Source organism: Lissotriton helveticus, chromosome 8 (assembly GCF_964261635.1).
Source record: "Lissotriton helveticus chromosome 8, aLisHel1.1, whole genome shotgun sequence".
Taxonomy (NCBI): Eukaryota; Metazoa; Chordata; class Amphibia; order Caudata; family Salamandridae; genus Lissotriton; species Lissotriton helveticus.
The window spans coordinates 51,859,537-51,869,536 of NC_136069.1; the positions used below are offsets into that span (position 1 = coordinate 51,859,537).

Genomic DNA, 10,000 nt, shown 5'->3' on the forward strand with positions numbered 1-10,000 from the left:
GCACAGTTGAGAGGTTGCTTGCTTCTGACAAAAGAGGTCTTGGAATCTGCTGCAGTACTTTTTTCTCTATTCATCAAATTTTTTCCAACTGATATACAACACAAGCAATTTAACATACACTTTGCTTTGTGTCCTCCTTCTAAACTTGCTTCCACATTTCTTGCCTTCAGGTTAGACTATGAATGTTTCCCATTTCATGCTTTTTTGTAATGTAAACTCTTGTCTGCCTTACCTTCAACTTCCCCTTGAACACAGATGTCAGTAGTCAGATGACGTTGCTTACCTACTCAGGCCACATACGTCTGGGTAATATAGTGCTAGTTCATTCAGAGTTAAAAAAACGCTACCTAACCCGGATCCCAAAACTCTATTTACCCATTGCACAAGTTAACTGCTGAATGATACAGGACTCCTTAAAACATATCTCTAACATATAAGGGTAAACATCCAGGTCATGCATCTAGTTTGTTGAATGGTTCAAATCAAAGTATGAAGACCACAGCTAGCAGCAGGCCGAAATAGCTCAGTTGGGAGAGCGTTAGACTGAAGATCTAAAGGTCCCTGGTTCAATCCCGGGTTTCGGCACAGTTGAGAGGTTCTTTGCTTCTAACTAAATAGGTCTTGGAATCAGCTATAGTACTTTTTTCACTATTCATCAAATTTTTTCTAACTGATATACAACACAAGCAATTTAACATAGACTTTGCTTTGTGTCCTCCTTCTAAACTTGCTTCCACATTTCTTGCCTTCAGGTTAGACTATGAATGTTTCCCATTTCATGCTTTTTTGTAATGTAAACTCTTGTCTGCATTACCTTCAACTTCCCCTTGAACACAGATGTCAGTAGTCAGATGACATTGCTTACCTTCTCAGGCCACATACGTCTGGGTAATATAGTGCTAGTCCATTCAGAGTTAAAAAAACGTTACCTAACCCGGATCCCAAAAACGCTATTTACCCATTGCACAAGTTAACTGCTGAATGATACAGGACTCCTTAAAACATATCTCTAACATATAAGTGTAAATATCCAGGTCATGCATCTAATTTGTTGAATGGTTCAAATCAAAGTATGAAGACCACAGCTAGCAGCAGGCCGAAATAGCTCAGTTGGGAGAGCGCTAGACTGAAGATCTAAAGGTCCCTGGTTCAATCCCGGGTTTCGGCACAGTTGAGAGGTTCCTTTCTTCTAACAAAATAGGTCTTGGAATCAGCTGTAGTACTTTTTTCTCTATTCATCAAATTCTTTCCAACTGATATACAACACAAGCAATTTAACATAGACTTTGATTTGTGTCCTCCTTCTAAACTTGCTTCCACATTTCTTGCCTTCAGGTTAGACTATGAATGTTTCCCATTTCAGGCTTTTTTGTAATGTAAACTCTTGTCTGCATTACCTTCAACTTCCCCTTGAACACAGATGTCAGTGGTCAGATGACGTTGCTTACCTACTCAGGCCACATACGTCTGGGTAATATAGTGCTAGTCCATTCAGAGTTAAAAAAACGCTACCTAACCCGGATCCCAAAAACGCTATTTACCCATTGCACAAGTTAACTGCTGAATGATACAGGACTCCTTAAAACATATCTCTAACATATAAGGGTAAATATCCAGGTCATGCATCTAGTTTGTTGAATGGTTCAAATCAAAGTATGAAGAACTCAGCTAGCAGCAGGCCGAAATAGCTCAGTTGGGAGAGCATTAGACTGAAGATCTGAAGGTCGCTGGTTCAATCCCGGGTGTCGGCATAGTTGAGAGGTTGCTTGCTTCTGACAAAAGAGGTCTTGGAATCTGCTGCAGTACTTTTTTCTCTATTCATCAAATTTTTTCCAACTGATATACAACACAAGCAATTTAACATAGACTTTGCTTTGTGTCCTCCTTCTAAACTTGCTTCCACATTTCTTGCCTTCAGGTTAGACTATGAATGTTTCCCATTTCATGCTTTTTTGTAATGTAAACTCTTGTCTGCCTTACCTTCAACTTCCCCTTGAACACAGATGTCAGTAGTCAGATGACGTCGCTTACCTACTCAGGCCACATACGTCTGGGTAATATAGTGCTAGTCCATTCAGAGTTAAAAAACGCTACCTAACCCGGATCCCAAAACTCTATTTACCCATTGCACAAGTTAACTGCTGAATGATACAGGACTCCTTAAAACATATCTCTAACATATAAGGGTAAACATCCAGGTCATGCATCTAGTTTGTTGAATGGTTCAAATCAAAGTATGAAGACCACAACTAGCAGCAGGCCGAAATAGCTCAGTTGGGAGAGCGTTAGACTGAAGATCTAAAGGTCCCTGGTTCAATCCCGGGTTTCGGCACAGTTGAGAGGTTGCTTGCTTCTAACAAAATAGGTCTTAGAATCAGCTGTAGTACTTTTTTCACTATTCATCAAATTTTTTCTAACTGATATACAACACAAGCAATTTAACATAGACTTTGCTTTGTGTCCTCCTTCTAAACTTGCTTCCACATTTCTTGCCTTCAGGTTAGACTATGAATGTTTCCCATTTCATGCTTTTTTGTAATGTAAACTCTTGTCTGCATTACCTTCAACTTCCCCTTGAACACAGATGTCAGTAGTCAGATGACATTGCTTACCTTCTCAGGCCACATACGTCTGGGCAATATAGTGCTAGTCCATTCAGAGTTAAAAAAACGTTACCTAACCCGGATCCCAAAAACGCTATTTACCCATTGCACAAGTTAACTGCTGAATGATACAGGACTCCTTAAAACATATCTCTAACATATAAGTGTAAATATCCAGGTTATGCATCTAGTTTGTTGAATGGTTCAAATCAAAGTATGAAGACCACAGCTAGCAGCAGGCCGAAATAGCTCAGTTGGGAGAGCGTTAGACTGAAGATCTGAAGGTCCCTGGTTCAATCCCGGGTTTCGGCACAGTTGAGAGGTTCCTTTCTTCTAACAAAATAGGTCTTTGAATCAGCTGTAGTACTTTTTTCTCTATTCATCAAATTCTTTCCAACTGATATACAACACAAGCAATTTAACATAGACTTTGATTTGTGTCCTCCTTCTAATCTTGCTTCCACATTTCTTGCCTTCAGGTTAGACTATGAATGTTTCCCATTTCAGGCTTTTTTGTAATGTAAACTCTTGTCTGCATTACCTTCAACTTCCCCTTGAACACAGATGTCAGTGGTCAGATGACGTTGCTTACCTACTCAGGCCACATACGTCTGGGTAATATAGTGCTAGTCCATTCAGAGTTAAAAAAACGCTACCTAACCCGGATCCCAAAAACGCTATTTACCCATTGCACAAGTTAACTGCTGAATGATACAGGACTCCTTAAAACATATCTCTAACATATAAGGGTAAATATCCAGGTCATGCATCTAGTTTGTTGAATGGTTCAAATCAAAGTATGAAGACCTCAGCTAGCAGCAGGCCGAAATAGCTCAGTTGGGAGAGCGTTAGACTGAAGATCTGAAGGTCCCTGGTTCAATCCCGGGTTTCGGCACAGTTGAGAGGTTGCTTGCTTCTGACAAAAGAGGTCTTGGAATCTGCTGCAGTACTTTTTTCTCTATTCATCAAATTTTTTCCAACTGATATACAACACAAGCAATTTAACATAGACTTTGCTTTGTGTCCTCCTTCTAAACTTGCTTCCACATTTCTTGCCTTCAGGTTAGACTATGAATGTTTCCCATTTCATGCTTTTTTGTAATGTAAACTCTTGTCTGCCTTACCTTCAACTTCCCCTTGAACACAGATGTCAGTAGTCAGATGACGTTGCTTACCTACTCAGGCCACATACGTCTGGGTAATATAGTGCTAGTCCAGGGGTGCCCAAACCTGTCCTGGCGGGCCGTATCCATGCCAGATTTTTGGGATATCCCCATCTGGTGATCACGGTTCGATCCCCGGCGCCGGCGGCAGATCAGAGTGCCCAGGACGGGGTCCATGTGACCCGGGCAGTCCTATCCCCTGGGTGTACGTGGTTGTCCGACATGTCGGTCGTATTTGCTTTTACGTACCGGATCGGAATCGGCCCCCATAAAATCGTACGTAAAGTATATAGCAAATCAACCTGAAATCTGCTGGGTCAGAAAGGGCTCGATTCCGATCCGTGTCGGAAGGTTAGGAGTCCGTACGAATTTGTCGGGACGGCATGGCAGAGTGCCCGGGATGGGCTCCATGGCTCTTGGGCAGTCGTCCCCCGGGCGTCCGGGGCTCCATCCAGGCCGACGGCATGGCAGAGTGCCCAGGACGGGCTCCATGCGTCCCGGGCATTCGTCCCCCGGGCGTCCGGGGCTCCATCCAGGCCGGCGGCAAGGCAGTGTGCCCGGGTCGGGCTCCATGCGTCCCGGGCATTCGTCCCCCGGGCGCCTGAAACTGCTGGGTCAGAGAGGGCTCGATTCCGATCCGTGTCGTAAGGTTAGGAGTCCGTACGAATTTGTCGGGACGGCATGGCAGAGTGCCCGGGACGGGCTCCATGCGTCCCGGGCATTCGTCCCCCGGGCGTCCGGGGCTACATCCAGGCTGACGGTATGGCAGAGTGCCCGGGTCGGGCTCCATGGTTTTCACGGTGGTCCTCCCCTGGGTGTCAGGGGGCTCCTGGCCGACGGCATGGAAAAGTACCCAGGATGGGCTCCATGCGTCCCGGGCATTTGTCCCCCGGGCGTCCGGGGCTCCATCCAGGCCGACGGCATGGCAGAGTGCCCGGGTCGGGCTCCATGGTTTCCAGGGTGGTCCTCCCCAGGGTGTCGGGGCGCTCCAGGCCGAAGGCATGGAAAAGTGCCCAGGACGGGCTCCATGCGTCCCGGGCATTTGTCCCCCGGGCGTCCGGGGCTCCATCCAGGCCGACGGCATGGCAGAGTGCCCGGGTCGGGCTCCATGGCTTTCACGGTGGTCCTCCCCTGGGTGTCTGGGGGCTCCAGGCCGAAGGCATGGAAAAGTGCCCAGGACGGGCTCCATGCGTCCCGGGCACGGGCACGGGGACGGGGACAGGGTCGGGAGAGTCCAGGCGGCTTCACTTCCGTGTCCAGCCATCTGATCGCCCAGATTCCCTCGGCCATCTGGTCGCCCGGATCCCCTCGGGCATCTGGTCGCCCGCAACGCTTTCCTATGGGGCGACCAGATGGCCGAACTTCCCTGGAAGTCCCGATGAGGTGCCATTCGCCGCCCGGATCCCAGCGAGGGCTCCAGGAGGTTGGGTACATTCGCGCCTTGGGTCCCCTCTGTCACCTCGCGTGCACAGATTACAAGAAAAGGGGGTAATTTTCCTCCGGATTACTAGGGATAAGGGTACGCCCGGACACCCCTCCGAGGCTGGTGGTTCTCTGCCATGGGGACCAGATGGGCTATGCCTGGGCAACACCTCCCTAGGCCACCCGGGGCTTCCTTCCTCCAGGCCAACTGCATGTCAAATTGCCCAGGACGGGCTCCATGGCTCCTGGGCAGTCGTCCCCCGGGCGTCCGGGGCTCCATCCAGGCTGACGGCATTGAAAAGTGCCCAGGACGGGCTCCATGCGTCCCGGGCATTCGTCCCCTGGGCGTCCAGGGCTCCATCTAGGCTGACGGTATGGCAGAGTGCCCGGGTCGGGTCCATGGTTTTCACGGTGGTCCTCCCCTGGGTGTCTGGGGGCTCCAGGCCGAAGGCATGGAAAAGTGCCCAGGACGGGCTCCATGCGTCCCGGGCATTCGTCCCCCGGGCGTCCGGGGCACCCATCTCCATGAGGCCAACGGCATTGGCAAAGTACCCAGGACGGGCTCCGTGGGTCCCGGGCAGACCTCCCCCCGGGCGTCCGGGGCTCCCACCTCCAGGCCGACGGAATGTCAAAGTACCCAGGACGGGCTCCATGGGTCCCGGGCAGCTTCCCCCGGGGCGTCCGGGGCACCCACCTCCAGGCCGACGGCATGTCAAAGTACCCAGGACGGGCTCCACGGGTCCCGGGCATTCCTCCCCCAGGTCGTCCGGGCCCTAGAGCTCCGGTGGTCCAACCTGCGCCTGAGGCCCAGCCGGGGTCCAAGAGCCCTGCCTTGCGTGGGCAGGCAGTCAGGAACCCTACCGCGAAGGCTTGGGATGGATGGGGAGCTGGGAGTCCTTTCGATCCCGGCCCTCTGGTCGCCCGCGATGCTTTCCAATGGGGCGACCAGATGGCCGGGCTTCCCTGGAAGTCCCGATGAGGTGCCATTCGGCTCCTGGATCCCAGCTAGGGCTCCATGAGGTCGGGTTCTTTTACGCCTTGGGTCCCCTCTGTCACCTCGCGTGCACGGATTGCAAGAAAGGGGGGTAATTTCCCTCCGGATTACTAGGGGCAGGGTACGCCCGGACACCTCTCCAGGGCTGGTGGTTCTCTGCCCGGGGGACCAGATGAGATATGCCTGGGCAACACCTCCCCCGGGCATCTGGGGGCTCCATTCTCCGGGCCAACGGCATGGCTCAATGCCCAGGACGGGCTCCACGTGTCCCGGACAGACCTCCCCTGGGCGTCCGGGGCACCCATCTCCATGAGGCCAACGGGATGGCAAAGTACCCGGGAAGGGCTCCATGGGTCCCGGGCAGCCTTCCCCCGGGCGTCCGGGGCTCCCACCTTTAGGCCGACGGCATGTCACACTGCCCAGGACGGGCTCCATGGGCCCCGGACAGACCTCCCCCGGGCGTCCGGGGCACCCATCTCCAGGAGGCCAACGGGATGGCAAAGTACCCGGGAAGGGCTCCACGGGTCCCGGGCAGCCTTCCCCCGGGCGTCCGGGGCTCCCACCTCCAGGCCGACGGCATGTCACAGTGCCCAGGACGGGCTCCATGGGCCCCGGACAGCCCTCCCCCCGGGCGTTCGGGGCACATATCTCCAGGAGGCCAACGGCGTTGCAAAGTACCCGGAAAGGACTCCACGGGTACCGGGCAGTCCTCCCCCGGGCGTCCGGGGCACCCATCTCCATGAGGCCAACGGCATTGGCAAAGTACCCAGGACGGGCTCCATGGGTCCCGGGCAGCCCACCCCCGGGCATCTGGGGCACCCATCTCCAGGAGGCCAACGGCGTTGCAAAGTACCCGGGAAGGGCTCCACGGGTACCGGGCAGTCCTCCCCCGGGCGTCCGGGGGCTCCCTTCTCCAGGCCGACGGCATGGTTCAATGCCCAGGACGGGACGTCAAGTGGCCAGGACGGGCTCCATGCGTCCCGGGCATTCGTCCCGGGACGGGGACGGGGTGGGGAAGAGTCCAGGCGGCTTCACCTCCATGCCCAGCCATCTGGTCGCCCGGATTCCCTCGGCCATCTGGTCGCCCGGATCCCCTCGGGCATCTGGTCGCCCGCAACGCTTTCCTATGGGGGGGACCAGATGGCCGAACTTCCCTGGAAGTCTTAATGAGGTGCCATTCGCCTCCCGGATCCCAGCGAGGGCTCCATGAGGTCGGGTTCTTTCACGCCTTGGGTCCCCTCTGTCACCTCGCGTGCACAGATTGCAAGAAAGGGGGGTAATTTGCCTCCGGATTACTATGGGGCAGGGTATGCCCGGACACCCCTCCAGGGTTGGTGGTTCTCTGCCATGGGGACCAAATGGGATATGCCTGGGCAACACCTCCCTAGGCCACCCGGAGCTTCCTTCCTCCAGGCCAACTGCATGCCAAATTGCCCAGGACGGGCTCCATGGCTCTTGGGCAGTCGTCCCCCGGGCGTCCGGTGCTCCATCCAGGCCGACGGCATGGCAGAGTGCCCGGGACAGGCTCCATGCGTCCCGGGCCTTCGCCCCCCCGGGCGTCCGGGGCTCCATCCAGGCTGACGGCATGGCAGAGTGCCCGGGACGGGCTCCACGGGCCCCGGGCGTCCGGGGCTCCCTTCCCCGGGCCAGCGGCATGTCAGAGTGCCCAGGACGGGCTCCACGGGCCCCGGTCATCCGGGGCACCCTTCCCCGGGCCAGCGGCATGTCAGAGTGCCCAGGACCAGTTCCACGGGTCCCGGGCAGTCCTCCCCCCCGGGCGTCCGGGGCTCCCTTCCCCGGGCCAAAGCATTTCAGAGTGCCCAGGACGGGCTCCACGGGTTCCGGGCGTCCAGGTCTCCCTTCCCCGGGCCAACGGCTTGTCAGAGTGCCCAGGACGGGCTCCACGGGCCCCGGGCGTCCGGGGCACCCTTCCCCGGGCCAGCGGCATGTCAGAGTGCCCAGGACGAGTTCCACGGGTCCCGGGCAGTCCTCCCCCCCGGGTGTCCGGGGCTCCCTTCCCCGGGCCAAAGCATTTCAGAGTGCCCAGGGCGGGCTCCACGGGTCCCGGACGTCCGGGGCTCCCTTCCCCGGGCCAACGGCATACAGGAGTGCCCAGGACGGGCTCCACGGGTCCCGGACGTCCGGGGCTCCCTTCCCCGGGCCAACGGCATACAGGAGTGCCCAGGACGGGCTCCACAGGTCCCGGTCGTCTGGGGCTCCCTTCCCCGGGCCAACGGCTTGTCAGAGTGCCAAGGACGGGCTCCACGGGTCCCGGTCGTCTGGGGTCCCTCCCCCGGGCCAACAGCAGGTCAGAGTGCCCAGGACGGGCTCCACGGGTCCCGGGCAGCCCACCCCCCCGGGCGTTCGGGGCACCCATCTCCAGGAGGCCAACGGCGTTGCAAAGTACCCGGGAAGGGCTCCACGGGTACCGGGCAGTCCTCCCCCGGGCGTCCGGGGCTCCCTTCTCCAGGCCAACGGCATGGTTCAATGCCCAGGACGGGCTCCATGTGTCCCAGACAGACCTCCCCCGGGTGTCCGGGGCACCCGTCTCCAGGCCAACGGCATGGCTCAATGCCCAGGACGGGCTCCATGGGTCCGGGGAGGCGTCCCATGCGCCTCCGGGCTTGGGAGCCCCGGCTGGGTCCAGGGGCCCGGCCGGGCCCCGGGTCGGGTGCTCCGGCCCTGGGCCCTGTCTCCCAGCCTGCCGCACTGCCAAGGGCCTGGGAAGGGGTTCCGATGTGCCCGGGGAGCCTCCCCTTGCTTGGCTGGGTTCAGGAGCAGTGGCTAGGGCCCCTGAGGGCCCGGGGAGGGCGGCCTCCCCACCCCGGGCTCTGTCCTTGGTCCTGCTGCGTGGCAGGGTGCCCGGGACGGGGTCCGGAGGGACCGGGGAGGCGTCCCATGCACCTCCGGGCTTGGGAGCCCCGGCTGCGTCCAGGGGCCCGGCCGGGCCCCGGGTCGGGTGCTCCGGCCCTGGGCCCTGTCTCCCAGCCTGCCGCACTGCCAAGGGCCCGGGAAGGGGTTCCGATGTGCCCGGGGAGCCTCCCCTTGCTTGGCTGGGTTCAGGAGCAGTGGCTAGGGCCCCTGAGGGCCCGGGGAGGGCGGCCTCCCCACCCCGGGCTCTGTCCTTGGTCCTGCTGCGTGGCAGGGTGCCCGGGACGGGGTCCGGAGGGACCGGGGAGGCGTCCCATGCGCCTCCGGGCTTGGGAGCCCCGGCTGGGTCCAGGGGCCCGGGCGGGCCCCGGGTCGGGTGCTCCGGCCCTGGGCCCTGTCTCCCAGCCTGCCGCACGGCCAAGGGCCCGGGAAGGGGTTCCAATGTGCCCGGGGAGCCTCCCCTTGCTTGGCTGGGTTCAGGAGCAGTGGCTAGGGCCCCTGAGGGCCCGGGGAGGGCGGCCTCCCCACCCCGGGCTCTGTCCTTGGTCCTGCTGCGTGGCAGGGTGCCCGGGACGGGGTCCGGAGGGACCGGGGAGGCGTCCCATGCGCCTCCGGGCTTGGGAGCCCCGGCTGGGTCCAGGGGCCCGGGCGGGCCCCGGGTCGGGTGCTCAGGCCCTGGGCCCTGTCTCCCAGCCTGCCGCACTGCCAAGGGCCCGGAAAGGGGTTCCGATGTGCCCGGGGAGCCTCCCCTTGCTTGTCTGTGTTCAGGAGCTCCATCCGGGGCCCCTGAGGGCCCCGGGGAGGGTGGCCTCCCCACCCCGGGCTCCGTCCTGGGTCCTGCCGCGGGGCAGGGTGCCCGGGACGGGGTCCGGCGGGCCCGGGGAGGCTTCCCCTGTGCCTCCGGGCCTGGGAGCCCCGGCTGGGTCCAGGGGCCCGGTCGGGGCCCC

The 10,000-nt window shown here is 58.5% G+C and overlaps 6 non-coding genes across 6 annotated transcripts in view; all 6 read left to right on the forward strand.

Moving 5' to 3' along the window:
• Window positions 1-3, forward strand: part of TRNAF-GAA (transfer RNA phenylalanine (anticodon GAA)) — a 73-nt gene extending 70 nt beyond the window's left edge. Inside the window, exon 1 of the tRNA in view lies at window positions 1-3. This exon is cut by the window's left edge and continues 70 nt beyond it. This is a non-coding gene — a tRNA (tRNA-Phe).
• Window positions 4-512: 509 nt separating this feature from the next.
• Window positions 513-585, forward strand: TRNAF-GAA (transfer RNA phenylalanine (anticodon GAA)). Its single transcript has one exon. It is a non-coding gene; the product is annotated as a tRNA-Phe (tRNA).
• A 510-nt stretch (window positions 586-1,095) lies between these two features.
• TRNAF-GAA (transfer RNA phenylalanine (anticodon GAA)) lies at window positions 1,096-1,168 on the forward strand. Its single transcript has one exon. It is a non-coding gene; the product is annotated as a tRNA-Phe (tRNA).
• Window positions 1,169-2,259: 1,091 nt separating this feature from the next.
• On the forward strand, window positions 2,260-2,332 carry TRNAF-GAA (transfer RNA phenylalanine (anticodon GAA)). Its single transcript has one exon. It is a non-coding gene; the product is annotated as a tRNA-Phe (tRNA).
• A 510-nt stretch (window positions 2,333-2,842) lies between these two features.
• TRNAF-GAA (transfer RNA phenylalanine (anticodon GAA)) lies at window positions 2,843-2,915 on the forward strand. Its single transcript has one exon. It is a non-coding gene; the product is annotated as a tRNA-Phe (tRNA).
• Window positions 2,916-3,425: 510 nt separating this feature from the next.
• Window positions 3,426-3,498, forward strand: TRNAF-GAA (transfer RNA phenylalanine (anticodon GAA)). The gene has a single exon. It is a non-coding gene; the product is annotated as a tRNA-Phe (tRNA).
• The last annotated feature ends 6,502 nt before the right edge of the window (window positions 3,499-10,000 follow it).